Source organism: Hyla sarda, chromosome 1 (genome assembly GCF_029499605.1).
Source record: "Hyla sarda isolate aHylSar1 chromosome 1, aHylSar1.hap1, whole genome shotgun sequence".
In the NCBI taxonomy this organism is placed as follows: Eukaryota; Metazoa; Chordata; class Amphibia; order Anura; family Hylidae; genus Hyla; species Hyla sarda.
The window spans coordinates 96,309,517-96,318,113 of NC_079189.1; positions in this window are offsets into that span (position 1 = coordinate 96,309,517).

Below are 8,597 nucleotides of genomic sequence, written 5' to 3' on the forward strand. Positions count from 1 at the left end.
TGTTAAAGCAGGTTGAGTAGCACAATTGGCATTGCCTATAAAAGGCAATGTGCCTCACAGAGGTAAAGGTGCACTTTGAGCCTTGGCTCTCTAACAGTGTTAAAGTACACCTCTGCTGAGAATACATTTGACCATTATATATATAAAAATAGTTTAGTAATGGAATAGGGGAGACACTATTTAAAGTAAACACACTTGGAGTAAAGAATACTTTCATGCTCCATTAAATATAAACTAGATGTACATACTGTATTAATGGAGAAAGTTTTACTTGCCTAAGCAGTGGAGAAGTGTCATAAATAACTCCCCAATTGTAAAGTGCTGTTTCCCAGAACAACAGGTTTAAGAGATCAGAGCTGTTATACTGATACATAATATGTATGTATTTGTGTGGTATGTATTTGCATGTGTAGTAGGTGGAAGCTGTTTGGAAACAGAGGCTGAAGGTGGGGGCAAGATAACCACAGAGAACCTACCTGCGATTTGTGAAAATAGAAAGGAATCCAGCTCAAATGCAGATCAAATATGGGCAGCTTTATTTCACATCACGCCCAAAACAACAGGTACAAGTCAGAAATGTATTTCCGACTTGTACCTGTTGCTTTGGGCATGATTTGAAATAAAGCTGCCCATATTTGATCTGCAGTTGAGCTGGATTCCTTTCTATTTTCTCATTGTGCTTGAGTGCAAGTCCGCACTTTTTCCGTGCTCAATATCCGGACCAGGGGTGAGCTGGCTTTGCCTTAAAGTTTCTTCTGAATTACCTGCGATTTGTCACACAGGGCTCAGTAAACTAGCCAGTCAATTGAGTACACCCAGCTGTACTGTCCCCGGCATATGCTGTTATAGTGTACCCCAAAAGTGAATAAAGTCCAAAAGTCCAAGATTCCTACAATGCAGGAAAACATTGTAGCCGTTTTTCTTGTGCAGATGCTTGAATACTTGAATACACAGCTGTCCATGTCTCTCTCAACCCGTCCATAATGGGCCTCCAAAATCTGCACCCATAAGCATGGAAGGTTCCAGAGTACAAACTGACTCAGCTGCCCCTGAACTCATCCACATTAGATGAGCCCTTAAAGGCGTTATCCACCATAAGGTGATTTTAGTACGTACCTGCCAGACAGTAATGGACATGCTTAGGAAGGATCTGTGTTTGTCTTGGAACTAAATGGCTATGTTGTGAGATTACCAGATTACAGAGACTATTTTCTTGTGAACTGATATTTCCTGTTGGGGTAAAAAAATAAATGGAATCAGCCTTCTAGATGTGGACAGAAATTAAATTGTTCTGAATACAGGGTTTAAAAATTTAAATTTTTGGAAGAAAAATTAGGATGTAGCTGGTTGTCTGTCAATAAATGTATATTTTATTAGAAATAATTAAATAGGCATGACTAGAATCTGAGCAGGGCCCTTACTACAGATTCAGATGGTGGATGCAATCTGCCGCCTTTCTGAACTTAAATTCAAATGTTATTTCTGGTACTAAGGTCGTAACATAGGATGGTTATATGTTGTTAAAACCAGTATAGTTACAATATAAGGGCGACTTTGAAGGAAAAATAATATCTTAGATAGTGCCGAGTGCTGATTTGGAACAGTTTATGGCAATCAGTTAGTACTATGGCACAAGCAATTTGAGAAAGCAATAAATCCAGTTGGAAAGTAAATCGTTAAGACAAACTACTCATCTGTAATAGTTATGCCCCACAGGTTGGCACGTGCTGCTCCCGGCCTGATGATGTCTTTTACCTGTGGTCCCGAAGTAGAGATCGTAGCTGTGTATGGGTGAAACGAAGATCGTAGCTGTGAGCAGATAATAGTGAGAAGCGCTGTTTGTGTTGTACAGCGTGCAGGTGCCGGCTCCCTTGGCTGGTCTGTGGCACAGACCGGCGTCCGGCTCAGGATGACGGTAGTTGAATAGCACAAGTATCGCTGGCAAATCTGATCAGGGAGCTATCCTTGTGCAGCAGTCAGGCACGTAAACACACCATGCGGTAGTCCTGAGTTGCGTGGACTGCAGCGCTTGCGAGGAGCTGATCATAAGAATTTGTAGAAACAGTGGCGGTACAATGGTAGTTAGTAGATTGCGTGGGTATCGCCAGACATGTTTCAGGGGAGTCCCCCTTTATCAATGGATGTATGTGACTGAATGGGATATGGCAGGCTTATATAGTGTGCCATTTTGATTGGTAACCATTTGTCAGTGGAACACTTGTCCTGGATTCTATTTCACAGGATCAGGGGTTGTTCCTTGGTGGGAAGTTAAATAAAGAAATAAAATGTAAAAAACCTATATGCATATGTACACATGGTACCTTCCATTGGTAGCTAAAATACATTAGAAAAATAATGAAATTAAAATAGAAAATAACACTTAAAAGAGAATATACCAGCTAAAACCTAATTTTTGCATTAGGGACTAATGGTAATGTTGCCAGTTAAAGAGCAATACCCCATTCAGTCACATATATCCATTGATAAAGAGGGACTCCCCCGAAACGCGTCTGACCATACCCATTCAATCTACTAACTACTATATCCACCCTACTGCTTCTGCAAATTCTTATGATCAGCTCCTCGCAAGTGCTGCAGTCCCCGCAGCTCAGCCCCCTCCCATAGACTTGCATTGAGGGAGTGGGGCGTGACATCACAAGGGCGCGGATACTCAGGCCCCATGGTCGTCTCTTCGTGCAGCTGAGACAGGTTGGTGCTGCATGAGAGATTGTGGGGGTCTCCAGCAGTGGGACCCCCGCAATCAGATGTCTTATCCCCTATCCTTTGGATAGGAGATAAGATGTCTTAGGGCCAAAGTATCCCTTTAATTATTTTAAATAAAATATACGTTTATTGACTACATCCTAATTTTTTCTTCAAAATTTTTAAATTTAAACCCTGTATTCAGAACAATTTAATTCCTGTCCTTTCCAAACATTTAGAGGCCAAAAAACGAAGTATCGATGATTACCAATTCACAGAGAACACACCAGTAAGAGAACATGAAGCACACATCAGTACACAACCTACAGTATCAGATTTATTTAAGAGATCAGAATATGCATCCCACAAACGTCTTAGACAGCAATGGGAAATTTAAAGTCTTAGACATTTTCTATCCCAAAAGGCCTCATGTTACATAAAACTCCAGCAGGTAACCTGAACAGTGACGAATTTAATAGTTGACTGAAGGAGCAGTCAAGAATATTGATGCAACTTATAAAGACGAACGCAACTCCTCAACGTACACGACACAAACATACAAGACATTAAAGACCAGCTAGTCAAATATGAAAAAAAACAAGAGCTATTTAAATTATCAAAAGAAATTATGCACTAAACTGGACAAATTAGAATCTGATATTATTCTGAAAAAAATCTAAAAGATTTAGTTGGCTTAGAAACAGTGAAAATATACCGCCAAATAAAGATAATCCCAAAAAAATGGCCAACAATTATCCACCTCAGAAACCACAGTTCAGATACAACATATCAACACACAGCAGAAACACACACAACAGTTATGCTGGCTATTTTTCTTTTTTGTGTTTTTGCTTTACAAGCAAAGGGGATTGACACCCTCTCTAGCTCTGCACCCCTCCCTGTTCACAGGAGGTTTTAAATTGGTAGTGGATCCTGCATGTCACCCAGCCAGAGGCCATATGCCCAGCAGTAGGTGAGTGAATTAAGCATGTCAGGGTCCCATCCAAATTGGGGCCACCTCATAGGAGGTTTTTAATTTCAATTTCATAGTGGATCCTGCATGTCACCCAGTCAGAGGCCATATGCCCAGCAGAAGGTGAATTGATTTTGCATGTTAGGGTCCCATCCTTTCTTTTTTGTGCACAAATAAAGATAATCCCAACAAAATGGCAAAAAATTTTCCACCTCAGAAACCACATTTAAGATACTACGTATCAACACACAACAGATACACTCCCATCTCTGATGATTTTTTTAGGCAGAAGCAATAATGCACATCACCCTCCCATTTACAATCATCACTTTCCGAGATATCATCAAAGACATACACCCCCACTAGACACTATTCCCCAAATCAGTTCAAACCAACACATACGACCAAGTCCCCACCACTTCTCCCCACTTCAATCACGAAACAGACAACACACACACAACCCACCAATTACCTCCAAGATGCAACAATAACACGATCCAAACAGAAGTTCCCACAACAATGCCATCTTCTCACTCAGAGACACCATCCTCAACACTCGACACACACTCCCAATACCTTATAAAAAGAGGTTATGTAAAAGAAATCGAAGAACTAGAATCAACAATACCCCCTCCCAACAAAATAGGCAAAGCCAATTAGTTAGTACTAGTAGTATCTTTTATCTGAGCACCACAACCCTCACTCAATCCCAAACTACACTACTTAACAAAGGACTTAAATTTGCCCCCACTCAGCAACTCAATAAATTTGACACATATGTAGGAATAGAAAAATTTGTCAGGAAACTGTGCCTGAAAAAATATTTCATCAAACACCTTTAAGAGACCCCAACCACTACAGCAGACCCATACAGCCACACTAAATGTACTTTTAAATCAAACTTTTATCCCAGACACGAAATGGGACCTTACATCTTTGCCTTCCAACAAGCTGTTAGGCATGACATCCAGAGACTTAATCCAACAACAAATAACAAATCCAATCTTACATTCAAAGAAAGGCAGGAGATACAACAGCTCCAGCAGGACAAAGGTATCATGATATGCCCAGCAGACAAAGGTGGGGGTATCGTGATACTCGACACAGATCAATATAATAAAGGGCGTCTTATACAATTATCAGACACACAGACTTATCGGCTCCCAAAAGACCCCACGATGCAATATAGTGCAGAACTCGCACAACTAACCAAAAAAGAAAAACTATTTCTGGTAGGAACACAAGAGCGAATCCCCGTGTTTTACACGATCCCCAAGATCCACAAAGACCCAATTAACTACCCCCCCCCCCTCCCCCGGCCGCCCAATAGTCTCCGGCATAGGTTCAATCACATCTAACTTATCACAACACATTGACCAATTCCTGCAACCATACGTTTAGAACACCCCCCACTATTTAAAAGATACAACCCAAATAATAAACATTATTGAAAACTTGACATGGAATCCCAATTATTTACTAGCCACCTTAGACGTCAGCTCTCTTTATACCATCATTCCACACAATTTGGGCACAGACATATTTAATAAACATCTTATGATGTCAATTTACCACCACCACAGATACAGTTAATTTTAGACAGTATATAATTTATCCTAACACATAATTATTTAAATTTTAATGGTAATTATTATTCACAGCAGACAGGCAGTAAATAATAATGGGAACCAGATTTGCGCTTATTTATGCCAACCTATTTATGTCGGCATGGGAGGGGTCTACCATCACTCCCCACCCAGGCACAGGTCTGGTCCTATGGCGACGCTACATTGATGATATCATACTCATCTGGGCCAAAAAACCAACAGAACTAGTAACCTTCATCCAAAATTTTAACAAAAATAACCACAAACTCAAATTTACATCATGCAATGATTATTTCCAGATAGAATTCTTAGATCTCATCGTCTCCAGCTCCTCAGGAAAACCTGTATGTAGCACATTCGACAAACAGTTTTATTTTATTTTCCAGTTGTCATTTACCCAGATGGCTTCTTAATATTCCGGTGAGACAGTATATAACCTGGGTTCTCAACCTGGGGTACGTGTACCCCTAGGGGTACACCAAGGGTTGCTTGGGGGTACGCGAAAGCGCTGACAAATACCGGCCATGCATTGGCCAGTATTTGACAGTATTCGGCCGCGGCTACTGTAAGTGAGCTGCGTGGTTGCCGGGGAGACGTGTGACCTCCCCTGACGTTGTGCGGAGTTGCCAGTTAGATATATAAATACAAAAAAACCAAGGACAGAGCATGTAGGACCCCTTAATAATGATAATGGGGAGGTTGTCACGGGCGATCAAGAGAAGGCGGAGTTACTGAATGGGTTCTTTAGTTCTGTATACATTATGGAAAAAGGAGCTGACATTGGCCAGGTCAGTGCTGGTAACACATCATGTAATGTACTGAACTGGCTTAATGTAGAGATGGTACAAGGTAAGTTAAGTAAAGTAAATGTAAGCAAATCTCCAGGGCCGGATGGACTACACCCAAGAGTTCTTAGAGAGGTAAGTTCAGTAATATCTGAGCAAAATGGCTTCCCCTATACATGTATATCAATACAATGGGGGACCAATACCATTAAATATAAATAACATGTTCAAACTTATAGCACAGTGCGTAACAAAACAACAGACTCTAGCTACATACAACTACAACTACATCCCTGCAATGCAGTGTGCCAATGAATGCACTGAGGCAGACACATTTTATATATATATATATATATATATATATATATATACAGTAACCCCTCGACATGCGATGGCCCCGACATATGATCAAATCGACATACAATGGCCTCTCAGAGGCCATCGCATGTCTCTGTCAGCATCGACATACGATGCTTTTATATGTCGGGGCCATCGCATTAACTGCTATCCAACAGCTCAAAATGCTTAACCTGCTGTCGAATAGCAGTTTAAGCATCCCGGACAGGTTCGCTTACCTATCCCCGCTGCTCCGGGTCCACTTCGGGATCCTCCAGCGTCTTCTGTATCTTCTCCAGGGTCCGGGCCTCGCTTTACGGCTTCGTTATTACGTAGCTACGCACGCCGTGTCGGCGCAGCAGCGTAATAACGTCACCAGAAAGCGAGGCCCGGACCCTGCAGAAGATGTGGAAGAAGCCGGAGGATCCCGAAGAAAACGCCGGAGCAGCGGTACAGCATTGGGAGCCCCTGGGACAGTATCGGGAGCGGTGAGGACGCGGTCCGGAGCGGCGGGACAGGTGAGTATAACTTACTATACTTTACATTGCACAAATCCCTCAACATACGATGGATTCGATAAACGATGGGTCGTTTGGAACGAATTACCATCATTTGTTGAGGGACCCCTGTATATATAATTAATATATAATTCGGAAAGTGTCAGGCAAATCTCTGTCAACCTCCAACTACAGATGAACATGCCACACAGCTGAATGTTTATCTTCACTCTAATCTGAAGCTCTCCCAGAACAATAGGGTATGATAATTAAAATTCAACATGTCCAATCCTTCTCTCCTTGACATCATCTGTCGTGATGAGAGCTGGGAGGCTGCCATACACTTAATTGAGTCGGCGGGTTTAACAGACTTTAGACTAAGGTGTATGGGCATTTTTACTGTCAATATGTACTGACATTTATATGCAGAATTGTAGTGGATAAATAACTTGCTAGCTAGCATGGCGAAGGGGCCACCATTGGGTTTAACTGTTGCAGTCAACCATTCAGACAGTGTGATAATGCTGTACATCTTAAGTATGAAGGATCAAAATGCTCACCATATGCCTAATTTACATGTTGTGTGCCCACTACATATCCAACATTATATCATTACCAACACAAATCTTCAAAAGGTGTTTCCGTTACATATCATTGAAAAAGTACAAAGAGTACTTATTCTGAGAAAACTGGCATTGACATTTTACTATAATACAATGCATTCAGAAAGTTTAAAGTCCCTTTCATTATTTTATTTCACCGGAAATTCCCAAGAGCACAGTAGCCTTCATAATTCTAAAAGAAAAAAGTTTGGAAAAACCAGGACTTATTCCCAAAGTCTCCATATTAGTTGCAAGCAAATAGCAAGCTGATATATAGGTTTATAAGGAAAATAATGTTTTTCTGCAGCATATTAGCATATATTTCTGTTTATATATATATATATATATATATATATATATATATATATATATATATGGCGGTGTGAGATCGCCGAAACGTTGTCACCTATCCTTGGAATAAACACTTGAATTTTGCACTGATTTTGGTGTGCTGCCTACATTGACCTATACCTACTACGGCCCGGAGCACCGAGGTTCTAGGGCGTGCACCCGACCACATTGTTTTCAGGAGGTGCTGCTTTCATTTGGATTGTTACAATATACTCTGCCTAATAGTCTCAGGTTCAGGTGGGGAAAAAAAATTGGGTATTGGATGCTTCACTGGTTTGAGACGAGTGGCTCCTTGTAAGCCACCCCTCTTTGTACCCAGATTGATACTTCACCTGAGACTTCTATATTAGATACATGTTGCAGTATGGCATTTATTATTGGTCTTAACTGATCTTTTGACTCATTTGAAGTGGCCATGTTCATTAGGCTGAATTGTCCCCAGTTTCCCCTTGAGTGTCCCGCCATGTACAACCCTAGAATATATTCCCCCTGATTTTGTGGGCCTGGGTTTTCTATCTTGATGGTAAGAGGCATACGAGAACCAGTTTTCCCATTTTTGTTACAGGAGCCTGATTTAGTAAGTGTCATTCTCTGGAGTAGAGACTTGCCAGTATTTACTTTTCTTCTATTGACACTCCATGGTCTATAGTCCCTGTCAGTCCCTGTGTTCCATTCCACTGCTCCCCAATAGTCACATTTGTTCCCCCAGTAGTCATCCACCACACAAATGTTTATTGAATTGT